Source organism: Gallus gallus, chromosome Z, assembly GCF_016699485.2.
Source record: "Gallus gallus isolate bGalGal1 chromosome Z, bGalGal1.mat.broiler.GRCg7b, whole genome shotgun sequence".
Lineage (NCBI taxonomy): Eukaryota > Metazoa > Chordata > Aves > Galliformes > Phasianidae > Gallus > Gallus gallus.
Window position 1 is genome coordinate 44,498,413 of NC_052572.1, and position 13,890 is coordinate 44,512,302.

The window sequence follows — 13,890 nt, forward strand, 5'->3', positions numbered from 1 at the left end:
ATCGTACATATGCTTGGAGGACAAAACGTGGTGCTTGTAGTTGAACAGGTAAACTAGTGGCAACACTATCACTGAGGTGTGAGGTTTTTCCTCATGGCAGAACTGTTTGTTGTTCAGTTTCTACTGGTTCTTTAGCAATGCAGATACATAATGTAATTAACTATAATGACTAGTGGAAAAAGAAAAGGAACCTTTACCTTCGCTTTTGTTGTGAATATGGAGTTTGGAGACTTTCAGAGGATTTACAATTACATGTTATGAACTTGCAGAGTAACGACACTTTAGAAACACCCTTCATGTATTCAGCCACAAATGAATATGCAATAGCAGTTGCTGGCTAAAATGGCAGGAGAAAAAATGCTATCCTAGTTTGATGAGTGGGACTGAAAGGCAGAGACATGTCTACGGCTTTGCCACTGACAGCTCTTCCAGCCCAGTGCTTAAATTACAACAAATCTTTGTTTCATAAAACATGTACTCACCTGAATCTCTTCAGAGAGAAGCAAGGGATTGAGAGAAATGTAATTGCCTCTGTCATCCAAAATCTGGGAAGAAAACTCTCTAACTCCAATGTGGCATTAGAAGGTGGCATTCCTTTATTCCACATGATACATACCAGACGACTTGACAAAACAAACATGCTCTCTCAGAGTTCAGATTCTACGTTTCAGTTAAAACATACATATGTTTTATGCAGTATTTCACATACATATTCTCTCTTTTTTTTTTTCCTCTCCGAATTCATTAATATCTGTTAATGTCCCTCTGGTAGCGGCCTCTAGTGGTCTTCAACCACTTACTTTCTCCTTAGGTTTCCATCAGCAGCTTCATCACAGAGACTTCTGGCTGACCTTTTTGTTTTTCCCCAGTTTGAAAAACTTCCATTGCTTATTAGGCCATAATGAGAAATTTCTGAAACAACATATGTGAACATCTGAGAAAAAAAAACTACTTGCTCCTGCTGGTTGCAAAAGATTAAAGTAGCCTCTTATGAATCCAGTGCTTCTTCTGAGGCAGAACTGTTGAGGGAAACAAGGCTGTTCACACTCCAAGCGAAGCTGAAATGGAAAGTTTTAGAACTAACACTCATTGATGCCTTTTGCTAAACTAATATATTGATCCTTAAACGAATGTACTGATGGCTACTGCTAAACAAACCAGCCTATATCACCCCAACTATCTGATTCTTCCTTTTTTTTTTTTTTTTTTCCAGGTATTGGTGCCATCTCTGAAGAACATCTCATTAAATTTTGGTCAGCTTTTGCCTGAAATATAAATTAAAAAATGAAGAACTATTTTGTCTTACAAAAGCATGAGCTCTAGTGAAAAGTCATACAGCTGTTATTTTGTTTAGGCTAGCACTGAAAGAATCAGCAGCTGCCATTAGTTACCATGAGAAGCTGGTACTCTTTTCATAAGAATGACCTTACTTCTTGTTACAAAGGGTGCAGGTTACAAAATACTACTATTTCCTTTACTGGCACTTTACAGGGGGCAATTGTCTCTCTGTGTGATTTTGGTTGTTGGTTTTTTGTTGTTGTTGTTGTTTTTGTTTTTTGTTTGTTTGTTTATGGATCTGTTTTGTACTTAACTTACTTAACTGCATGCTGCTTTAAACAATATTAAACCATGACAGATATGCTATGTAGTATTTAGAAGAGATTTTGTTGCTTAAGAGTTAGGATTGTTTGCACACTGAAATGTTAATATTTACCCTTGAAGGAAAAAAAACAAGGATGAAGTGTCCTTACAAAATAAGCTCAAATCTGGGAAGAACAAAGGAAGGTCCCTGCAAAACAGGATAAAGAAGAAGCTGAGAAGAGTTTTGATCGCAAGGATCTGGTTAAACTTATCTTGCAAATATATGGCAAGAGATGCTCGGTTAGTACCTGCATGTAAATCTTGTTTGCTCTGAATCCAGATTACACTGTTTATGTATAAACAAAGGAAATAAGGGGATACCTACAGGGGGGGTGGTTGATAGGTGAATCAAGAAGTATGTGAACCCAAAGTACCTCAGCCAATGGAGAAAGGGGGAAGAGCTCAATAGTGTTGAGAGTACAGGAATAAAATAGGGGCTGTGTCCCCCAGTACTTTAAGAGATTCCACAGGGATATGCCCCAGTGAACTCTCCCTTTATCCTGTCTCTTTTCAGGATAAAGATGATTGAGAAAGCTTATTAGAGCAGAAATTTTCCTAACAGCCCTTGAACATTAGAATTTAAGTCATGAATCAGCCCAGGTAGAATTTTGAAAAGATCCTCAGAATCACAGGTGTTTTTTTTCCTAGCTGTTTATGTCCAAGAAAATAATATTCTTTTGGAAGTGTTTTCCATGTGCATGTACTGGATTGAACCAATGAATGCTTAATTAAGGTTACTAAATTGGGTAAATAGAAAACATATCCAGAGAAATAATTTCCCTGTTGGAATTAAAATATATTCTAATGGATTCTAACACAGAGATAGAAAATGCAATTAAAATAATATCAAGTGGAAATATTAATAGAGCAGAAGATTCCAAAAAACAGATGGCATAACTTAATAAGTAGTACATTACTGTGACTATATTGGAAGTACCAGTTGAAGCCAGAGATATTTTATATTCTTCAGTTTTACACAAACATTTTCATGTTTGTAGTCCTTCCTTGAATACTTTGTTGTAGGTCAGTATTCTTACCTTGTTGATGGTTGTGATATTTTAATGAGGAATTTGTGAAAACTGAGTACAAACTGTTACTGTCCAAACTCCAGTCTGAAAGAGAACTCCTTAAGACTGGTGGAAATATTTCTGCTCAAATAGGCTTGCTCAATTATCTTTATCCCAGAAACAGACAGAGGAGTTTTTAGCTTTCTTTTTTTCTAATAAAGGTAGAGTCTACTGGGGGAATTTCCCAGTAAGATCTCTCAACTTGTCAGAAGTCACAACCTCTTTTTCCCTACACTTTGATGCTATAGTAACCTTCTTCCTTTCCTCTTTTCCTATTGGGTAAGGTACATTGAGCTCACATTCTTCTTGGTTCATCTGTCATGTGCTCATCCCCCTTGAACAATTACTCCTCCCCCTTCATTTCCTTTGTTTATACATAGTTTGTAACCTGGATTCAGAGTTTGTTGTTTTGACCAACTAAAGACATCACTGTATTCTGTTTGACAAAGTCCATTACTCTTTGATTTGTTAAGCCAACAGAATTTACAAACAAGTGTTAATCTAGCATCTCCTGCCATATACCTGCAAGAAAAGTTTAATTAGTTCTTCTCAGCCTCCATTTATCAGACTTACGGTTTTAAATTCAGACAGGGGAGATTTAGGTTAGATATTAGAAGGAAGCTTTTCACTCAGAGGGTGGTGATGCAATGGAACAGGTTGCCCAAGGAGACTGAGGATGCCCCATCCCTGGATGCATTCAAGGCCATGCTGGATGTGGTTCTGTGAAGCCTTATCTTGTGGTTAGCAGGTCTCCCATGGCAGGGGGTTTGAAACTAGATGATCTTTGAGATCCTTTTCAACCCACACCATTTTATGATTCTATGATTCTTGTTAATTCATAGTCTATCATTGCTGCCAGCTGGTTGCCATCCTGCTGTTGCCAACATGTCTCAGTACTCTTCTTGTCATACTGACATGATGATTCTCTCTAACACCTCTTCCATTCTGTCCAAAGGATACCTCCTCTGTTAAACAAAGAGCACCGGGGGGCGCCAGGTCTTCCTGATGCTTATTCAGGCAGGCTTTACTTCCTTGAGCATGTCATGACTTTTCTCTGGTTTGATCAATCTCTTGGTGAAGAATATTCTTGCAGTATCTATGAGCATGCGAAAAAATATTACATGTGTACATTCATATTATGTAAATATAAATTGTTGCTAGCTATACATGTATATTGCTAATTATTTAACTTCTCCTTAAATTCTCTGTCACTCAGGTCTTGTCTGTCCAGCACCAGAAATTAATAGTCTTCCAACATAACAAGCCTATTGATATCCTTTTTGAGGGTTTTTGATTTGTAAAGGCATTATAATACTGTTTAGGAGTGTGATGTCTAACTTGTCTTTAACAGAAGGGTCAGAGGTCTTCCATATAAGAACTACAGTCTTTGTACCTATAAATTACTTCATCTACCTGTTCTCTGTTGACTATAAATTACTTCACCTGTCTGCTGAGCATGCAAAGACTATCACAGACCCCTGCTGAAGTACCCTCCCCCCACCCCCCGCCCCCCCAAAAAAGAAGAACTGTTAGTAAAATATTTATCTTTTTGCTTCTAATAAAGAAACAACATCCCATTCCTACATAGGACACATCTGTCTTCAGTTTGACTTAATTTTCCTTCCTTAATGTTGTACATACGGTTCTTCCAGATACTGATGCCTGCAATATTCAAACTCCTCACTCTGTCAAAAACTGTGAAGTTTATTTGCATACTTCCTTCTAATGAAATCAAGAGCTCAGGTGGGTCTAGGGTGTGATCATATCGGGGTTAAGTAAGCTAGCTTTAGAAACCAGGAAGGAGGGGGATATCTTGACATTCCATGGTCAGCTGTGCAAACATAAAGAAAGGAACAATACAAAATAAATGACTGTGACTGGTTTCAGTGCACCGTAAAGGGGTCAGACTGAGGAAGACGTCGAGCCTTCGCGAGGAAGACTTCTGACTTCATCCCCACAACCACCAGAGGGAGACCCCTATTATGGACAGCGCATGCACTGGGGGAGGGGAAGTATGTAAATGAGTTTCTGGAAGAATACTGAATACATAAATAGGTTCCAAGAATTTGCTGAATATGTATGGCTTTGGCTTATAAATCTGTAGTGCTTTTTCTGGCTTGTGTGCAGGTTTGGAGGAGTCATCAATCCCCCTTGCACTCGATTGATTGCGCAATCATAAAATAAATCATACCTGCATTATAACCTGCTTGGGTTATAGAGTTTGATTCCCCATGTCACTAAGGGTACACAAATTCTGTGCTAACTCTTGGAGATATAAGATCATAGATTATGTATCTAAAATGATTGCTTATAATTACTTTTTTTTTTTCTGTTTAAAAACACTTTTGTGTTTCAAATCATGGTATGGTACAAAAAATTTTGCTATTTTTTCAAGAGGTGGTAGAAACCTTGTGTCATGGTTTTATGATTTTTGGTTATCAGTATTTCACATCACAACATCATGCAGTGTACTGGGAGTTAAAGAGCAGATGCTTTAGTTCTGGGTACCTGTCTGGAAGAGAAGAAGAACTATGGTCCCCAAGAGCCTTTTCGAGTACTGTTATCATTCCTGCTCAAGGGAACAGATATAAGGGCGCAGGTCATCTGACTTGGCCCTCTTCTCGTCTCGCCGTGTTCCCTGACGGATTGGCTCGCTACTGCTGCGCCCGACTGCACGCAAGGCTTCAGTATTAGCGTAAGGCCTTTGGCTCTTGGACAATCTTTCTCTCAATTACTTTTGATTTATATTGTATTATAGTGTGTTATCTTATATTCTGATACTATATTTAGTAAATTAGTTTGTTTCTCCTCAGATTGTTGCCGCTGTTTTTAATTATTTTGGGGTCCCCTGTTTCCCTTCCTGGAGGCGTGGATTTTGCGAAATCCCTCCACCCCACTAGTCACAGAACCAGGCCGGACCAGCCCTTAACCCGTTGACACCTTGTTATATCTGTGCACTGGGAGTTTTGCTGGAAGCGTTATGTTTTATTTTTGCCTAAAATTGCTCACAGGGGAATCTGATTCCATAATAAAATTCACCTGGGACTGCGAAGGAGGGAGGTGGTAGAGTTTCTGAAGCAGTAAAATATATTTGCCCAAAATGTAAGTTTACTTTTTCTGTGCAGAGTTCCAATGAGTAAGGCTTTGTTTCTCAGCTAGGAGTTGTAAGGGGGTTCTTTGATTAGTTGCAGGATTGAGATTAGTGGTGGCAGCAAAATAATATGCAACTGGACTTTACTAATAGGATTGGACAAGGATCCAAAATCCATTCATTTTGATTTATCCTCCTAAATAATCAACGAAGTCACCCCGAATGGTACCGCTGCTCTGCGACCACTTCCTCGCATTTCAGTGTGAGAATGGTTCTTTGTCATAGGTTTCAGCTTGCTTCCCCTCCCATTCTTGGCACGCTCCCCCAAACTACCCAAAGTTCCATTTGAATAAGAATTTTTTAAGCACCTAATAATTTCTTGTGAAAGGAGATAGGAACCAAAGTGACTGCCATTCTGAAATACAAAACAGGCAAATCTGGCCTGTCTGCATTCACACTTGGTCTTCTTTGGAACAACTGAATAGATAACAGACGATTGGACTAGATGATCTTGAAGTCATCCCCAACCTTAATGACTCTGATAATGAACCGAGCCTCTTCACAGCTGCTGAATATAATAAAATGCAGAATCGCAGTAGCTACTAGCTTTATTTTCAATTAACCAAGTTCATGTTTAGAAAGACAGGCCTAAGAATGTAGAACAGAATGAAAAGATTTTTATGTGCCACACAGGAGCATACTTAATCTGTGCTGAACAGGAACTAGAGAGAAACAATATCTTAGTCTCAGTGCGGATAATGGGTTACTTGTTCAGTGAAGCTGAAACATTTTTGAAGGTTTTTTTTCTATTATTTTTTCTTGCACCTAATTATATAGGCAAAGAAACATGAAGGATTGTCTGAGGAGGTGGAAGGAGATGAAGGAGGTAAGATTTTTCTTTTTCTCAGATTTACAGTTCATTTCCTGCTGATTCAACCTCTTTCCTTGTGGTTCTGTTTTTTTGTTTGTTTGTTTGTCTGTTTTGTTTTGTTTTCTTTTTTCATTCTTTTTTTCTTTTCTTTCCAGTTTAACAGTATGGAAATGTTACGGAAGAATCATATGTAAAAACAGTTTGTCAGTCTCTGCCGAGCACTATTGAATAAAAGGCAAATCTGTTAGGTTGTTAAGAGTAGTTGAGCACGAACAATGGGAACGATATGGGGCCATTAGTTAGGGGTGGGGCTTGGGGTGAAGAATTGGTATGGAATATTGTACTGGAATTAATTGTAATAGCCACTCCTTGTACCATAAATATGCTTGTATTCCCTCTAGAAAGAGGGATGTTTACCTGCTTTCAGTGTGCAGGCTAGAAAGGAGTTATCCCCCCTGCACCCAGTCGGCTGAATAAAACATACCTGCTGTACAACTGCTTTGTGGTTATAGAGTTTGTTTCGCAAGTCAGTTTCTGTGAGCCAGCCAGGAGAACTCTGATGGACCGCAGGGCTGGTCGGACCAGGGGACGCTTCTAGCACGCCCCGAAAACAATTTTTTTTTCGAAGAAGACTCCCCAGGCCGACACATCCATTGCGGGGCAGGGAAAGAGCTCCGGCGCAGAGCATTGCCCTGTGCATTACAGGTACAGAGACCCACAGGACGTGAGGAGACGTCCTGCACGGGGTTGAAGAAGCGAGGGTGCTCCCCCTGAGGGAGGATCCACAGGTATAGGTTGGGTGATCGCGATCGGTGTGGGAGTACACCCCTCGGGAGGGGGGTCCCACGTAGGGGCATATCTCGAGAATCCCGAGAACACCACAAGTAAAGCGCGCCAGATATCCCAACAGTGAGGCCATAGTGCACTCGGGAATGTAAGCTGTGTAATACTTTGGAAAGATCATAGCTACAAAAGTGTGTCAGATCCGTGGTTTTGTTCTCCTGCGGGGGAGAAGGCTGGAAACCGTCACTGAAGTGTTTAAAGTCAAGCGGGGTGGGCAAATGCCCGAACTGATTCTCTTTCTTTTTGTGATAGGAACTGTGTTTGTCACTGTTGTTATCTTTGCAATGGTTCAGTGTTTCTGTTATAAAAATATTGTTTGTGGAATTCCATTTATAATATAAGTGCCTTTGTTGCTGGGAACATTGATTATAGCTCTTGCCCGGGGAATTCGGTGTTCCCGTGCCCTGGGCAAGTAGGCAGACTGCATTACCCAGCAACGGATACTTTATAAGCGGCTGCTATATGGTGTGAATGTTAAATACTGGATCCAAGGTGTGAGTGGTGTTATAGTGTGATCTGAGAGCAATTGGATGCTTGTTACACCCTGAAAATAATTGCAACCCTGTGTTTGTTGGTAGAAGCTTAACCTGTAATGCTGTCCAGTAATTACACTGGAACTTAGGAGACTGGCATTTCTGTTGGGGTTGTGAGCCAGGGTTTAAAGATGAACACGTATCAGACTTAACTGATATACTGGCTATAAGTTGTGGACCTTTGGGAACAACAAAGAATCGATAAGATTTAATATGGGGGTAGCACAGAGAAAGGAAGTTCCCAGGAGAACCCCACTTGGACGTATCTTGGCTCACTGGCGAGATGTTGCCGGGGAGCCTGGGGGCACCCTGAGGAGGAAAATTTTAAGTATTGTAATCAGTGGCGGTTGTTACAGAAGCTGGAAAGCGGTGGAAAAGGCCTGTAAATGGCACTTTGAATTACAATACCCTTCTGCAGTTAATGTTGTTTTTGCGGAGGGAGGGCAAATGGGAGGGCAAATGGAAGGAAGCCACCTAGGCTGATAGGCTCTTCACCCCCCGCCCCCGGAATCACCCTGGATGGCAGCAGGATTGTGGTATGGGGCCGACTCAGGAACCGATGGTGTTAGCATTAGAAAAGGAGAAAAGGGTGGGGGAAATCCCTTAAATAACTTCCCTCTCTTCAATTTCTAAAGCAATGCAAGCGACAGTGACCTCTCCAGAGAAGGGGAGTGGCCGAGCTGCTGATCCCGTGCAGGGTCCTAGAGAGAGTGTGCACTCTCGATTACTGAGGGAATTGGAACAGCGTAAACGGGACCTGGAGAGTTTTCCTTTCCTCTTCGGGAAGTCTCCTTAGGTCAAAGGGAAATACGGTACGCTAATGCCTGCCGTTTTTACTAGCAGAAAGGTTAGGAGTCTCAAGAAGGAAATGAATTCCATAATTGAGGGTCCCATAAGAGTAGCGTGACAATTAGATCAATTTCTAGGGCCTAATTTCTATGTTTATCGTGGGTAGGTTGTTTACTGGAGAAGAAAGAGGCAAGATTAGGTGGGCAGCTGTGCAAGTGAGGGAAAGGAATACAGAGGGAAGTTTGGGCCCTGGAGAGAGGCAGAGAGAGGAAGGATCCAGAGGGTAAATTGGACTGATTATTGTCACTGTCTTTGTGATTGTTGAACATAAATGGAGAAATGGGACCAGTTTTATAATTGAGTACCCTAACCATGGGACCAAGTGCTGGGTGTTTGTGGAAGTTGAAGAATTGTATTGTTTGATTTGTGGATTTTGAAGGGAGTGGGAGAAACTGTTTTGATGGTACATGGAGGTACAATTGTTAATGGTATATGGAAGTGTAATTGAGGGTACAATCAGTGGAATATCTGTAATGATGAGAGTTTGGAAAGTGAAAAGGGCTTGGGAAAGACAGACTGAGGAAGGCAAAGATGAGCAAGGTGTAACAGGGATGCCCATACCGAGAAGAGAGGTGAGGGATCTGGAAAAATGATAGAGAGACAGAGATAGCAAGGGAGGAAGGAAATTGGGAAGAACAATAGCAGCTGTTACTGTTGCTGCACTAGAACAGGGCCTGAGGACCCAGAGATTCCCTCAGGGAAGAAGTAAGGGTCAGCCTGGAAGGGCTCAGGGAGAGTTCCACCCCCACTGGACCAAAAGCAGCTGGGGAAGCAGGGTAAAGAGGCTTACATTTTGATGCAGGCGCCTCTTATTCTGTGCTACATCAAGAATTGTTACCCGTAGATGATTTTTGTAATAGTTGTAGAAGCTACTGGCAAGAGAAGCTTACTTTTTGCAGACCAATTAAATACAGCTAGGAGAACAAGTAGGAATACATAAATTCTTGTACATGCCAGGTTCTCCAAAACCATTACTTGGGCATGACATATTAGAACAGTTGAATTCAGTAAAGATTAAATTCAGTAAAGAAAATTGGAGCTAAGTATCAAACAAGACCAATTGACTGAAAATTTTAAGCCTGGCTTTAAACACAAACTGGGAAAAGCAATGTTGTACCCCCAGAAATTACGTAAATCCTAAATCAGGTATACACAGGATTTCAGGCATCAGGAATGCCTGGCAGAGCCAAAAGGCAGCCCAGTAGAAGTTAAGTTAAAGATGGGAGCCAGCCCAGTCAGGGTAAAGCAATGTCCTTTGGGGATGTGAGATTGTAGGAGGATAAAAGAAATAATAAATAACTTTTTAGATTTAGGATTATTAATTGGATAGGAGTCCAAATACAAGACCCCAATCTTGCCAATGAAAATTGGATGGCAAGAGCCATAGTTTGACACAAGATTTGAGAGCAATTAATGAGTAGGTGGGGTTTGCCATTCTGGATTTGCAGGACACCTTTTTCTGCCTGGTTTTGCCAAAGAAAGTGTAAAAAAAAGAAAATTCAGTTAACCTGGACAGTGTTACCCAGGGTTGTGAGAACAGCCCAGTGATTTGTGAGAAGTGGTCAGCTCGTGAGCCTGAGACTTGGGTTCCTCCATCCCAAGGTGGAACTTTACCCATGGATGCCACAGTAACAAAAGAGGACTGCACAATGGACTGGGAGGTTGCTGAATTTCTTGGTTTCAGTGGTTATCAAGTTTCTCAACTGAAAGCTCAACTGATCAAAGAGGAGGAAGGAAGCAATTTGCTGAACGCCCAAGACAGCGACACAGAGCTACCTCCAATCCAGCAGTGTGCGACTGCACAGAGACTGTCTGTGCCAGTGGGCCAGACCTACAGGAAGAACCATTGGATGGTGTGGAGGGTTCCTGCATTCATCGACAGAAGCAGTTTTGTGAGACAAGGAAACTGTAAGGCAGGATATGGAGTAACTGCTACTTACCAGGTAATTGAAGCAAAACTATTACCTGTGGAGAAATACTTGAGAAATACTTGGATTGCTAGGGATTAAGTGTTAAGAAATGTCACAGAAAGGCTTTTGAATGTTACTCTATACAACTTTCCAATTTTCTTCTCCAGCATCCAGCTACTGTTTGAGCTAAGCCTAGAACTAGCCTTCCTGAAGCCTCTGTAGTTTGTGTCAAAAGAAAAACATAAATCAGGCAGCTATACTGGGTATAGCTAGAAGTATCTAACTGTACTATACACAGTGATGTATGCTTTTGGAAGTGAACTGTAATAAATCATAGACAATTCTGTGATGTCTAGACAAATAGTTAAACTTTTATCCAGATCATCACCCCACTCAGCAGTATTAATACACTGTGGAGAAGACAGGTTTCTTAGAGATGTTCCTTACCATAAAATGCCTCAGTCAACAGTTTTTCCCTTAGGCCATATTACTGTCCACTGCTACAGGGACCTTGCAGATGGTCATCACACAAAACACTGATGGACAACACACAAATTGCCACTGTAAGTTGGTAGTTACCTATAAATTGCACTGGAGAAAAAAAAAGATTTGTTTTTACTTCTGCCTCACAGAAATCAATTTAAATAGCTGTAGTACGTGATTTCTAAAGAATAAAATGAGCTAAAAGCCCTCTTGAATGATGAGTGAACACCTTGTGGGGAAAAATGCTGAAAATTACATGTGATTTATAAAGCTTTGCTAGAGATAGCAATATAAACTTCTCATTTTTATACAAAATCAAGATGCTTTAGTCAGTCTAGAGTCAAACAAAAACTGAAAATCTGGTTGGTTTGTATGCTAAGTACACATATTTTATGCATTTTTCACCATGAATTATAACACTGTGTTGTAATAGAAATACAGTATTGATTTTCATATAGAAATTGCATGTTTATCTCTGTTCTTGTGCCTGACTTTAGGATCTGAATTTCCTAGCATTGGAGTAATAATGACATGTGAAAATTATTTTCTTTCCAATAAATTACTGTAAAAACACTTTTGTCAATCGTTTCCACGCCGGTTGGGCCTGGTTCTGACTAATGGGGCAGGGGGACCCACAGATCCATGTCCTGGGAAAGGGGGAAAAGGGAAGAAAGGTAGGGAAATGGGCCTAAGCACAAAACAGCGGCGATGATATGAGGAGGAAAGTTAATCTACTAAATATTGTATCAGAATGCAAGATAACACAATATAATACAATATAATTAGGCTTAAAGCTAATAAATCAAATAAAATAAGAGTGTGTCCAAAAACTGAAGGCTTTACTCTAATGCTGAAGGCGAGATGGCTAGGGAGCACACACTGTACAGATGAGCAGTAACAGAAAAAAGGGACGTCTCATGACACGCGAATCTTTCCCTCTGAACAGAAAACGGAAAAGTCCTCTGGGATATGTAGTTCTGTTCTGAGAACCAGGTACCGAGAAAATTTGTCAGTCCATGGAACTGGAGCATTAACTCCTTAACTCCCAGTGCTCTATATGATGTTATGAAGTGGAATACTGATAACAAAAATCATAGAACCATGACAACTTTTTTTTCAGCTACTGTTCACATGTGTACATTCACATATACACAATCCATGTAAGCAGGTAAACAATGGATTCTCTAATGCAATTCACATGCAAAGGTGTAGTTAAGCTTCCTCTAACAACTTGGCATATAGTTTTTTGTTGCTGTTTGTTTGTTGATGCCAAAAACTATTCTAACTCCTTTGAAAGTCAATGATGGCTGAATTGTGTTAAGTATATTTCATATAAAGTACTTCTGGAAATGCATCACTTACAGTTTCATTACTCATCAGGATGTGGGATATTTTCCATAAAGATAGTACCTTTGCATTTTGGGTGGGGGATAAATGTAAGAAAGGTCCTGACTTCAAAGTAAATGTTAACAAGAAAAAAAGAACAGGTCAATGAAAACCATTGTGTGAATAAAAGTTAGAGAAGGGGTTTTTATTAAGCGGCAATGGTGTTGTAGATACAAGGTCAGAATACAGATCGCAACCTTTCTGTTAAATTTCATTTAATTTCTTCATCATATTAAAGGTGCTAGTGGTTTGGTACCAGTCAATTTTTCCACTTCTTTTCAGGCAACAATTTATTGTGCCCGCTGTATTCAGAATTTATGCAGAAAGTACTCACAATTTATGCAGAAACAAAGCAAAATAACAAAGGAGAGAAGGAAAAAAAAAAAAAAAAAAAAAAGGAAGTGGTACTAATGGCTTGCCGTGTGACCCGGCCGCCTCGGGCCGCGCTCCGGGAGAGGGGGAAGGGTAGAGAGCTGGTAGATAGTTTTAACAAAGAGAAAACAATGGCAACGATCTGAGGAGGAACGGTAACTTATTAAACTTAACAAAATCAAACAAAATGAGAGAGACAACAGTACCCAAAGTACGAGTCAAACCACAACAGTGCTAGGGAAGCACGTGCTTTTCTCCGCGGCGAGCTGAGATGGCCAGGAGCAAAGAGCGGCGACGGTCCGGTTCAGAGCACCACCTCACTTCCTCTTCGCACCAAGTCCTCCGGGGATACCGCCCCTCCCGGAACCCAAAATGCCCAAGAAGGCGGTAACATGGAACCGGCTTAACCCTTTAACTCCCACTGTTCTGCATGATGTTCTGATGTGGAATACCGACAACAAAAATCACAAAACCACAACAAAGAATGCTTTATTTCTTTACAGTTCAGATAGAACTTAATTTAAGCCAGAAGGTATTGCCTTGACTGTAATAGCCTAAATAAAGCAACCACTTCATAAAAGGCAAGAAATAAAATCTTTGTATTGCATTCTACTTTATTATGGCTAGAAGCAGTCTCTAAAGAATACAACTAAATAATCTCAGAAAAACATTTTTTAAAAGAACTTGCCAAACCATCTTCAAGGAATCACCTCTTCTTCTAAAGCATGCCAATTTTTCAAAAGTAAAATTGAATAAATCTTGGTAATCCCTGGGTGTCCAGCTTTCTATGGCTGTGTTACATGAGAAGATACTTCCACAGGATGTTTGAGCTAGCTTGGACCTC

At 40.4% G+C, this 13,890-nt stretch overlaps 1 long non-coding RNA gene across 1 annotated transcript; it reads right to left on the reverse strand.

Annotated features, from left to right (window-relative positions):
• Positions 1-573: 573 nt before the first annotated feature.
• On the reverse strand, positions 574-13,390 carry LOC121108570. The gene is made up of 2 exons (XR_005843193.2): positions 13,253-13,390; positions 574-3,804 (listed from the first exon to the last, which is right to left on the reverse strand). It is a non-coding gene; the product is annotated as an uncharacterized LOC121108570 (long non-coding RNA).
• Positions 13,391-13,890: the final 500 nt, after the last annotated feature.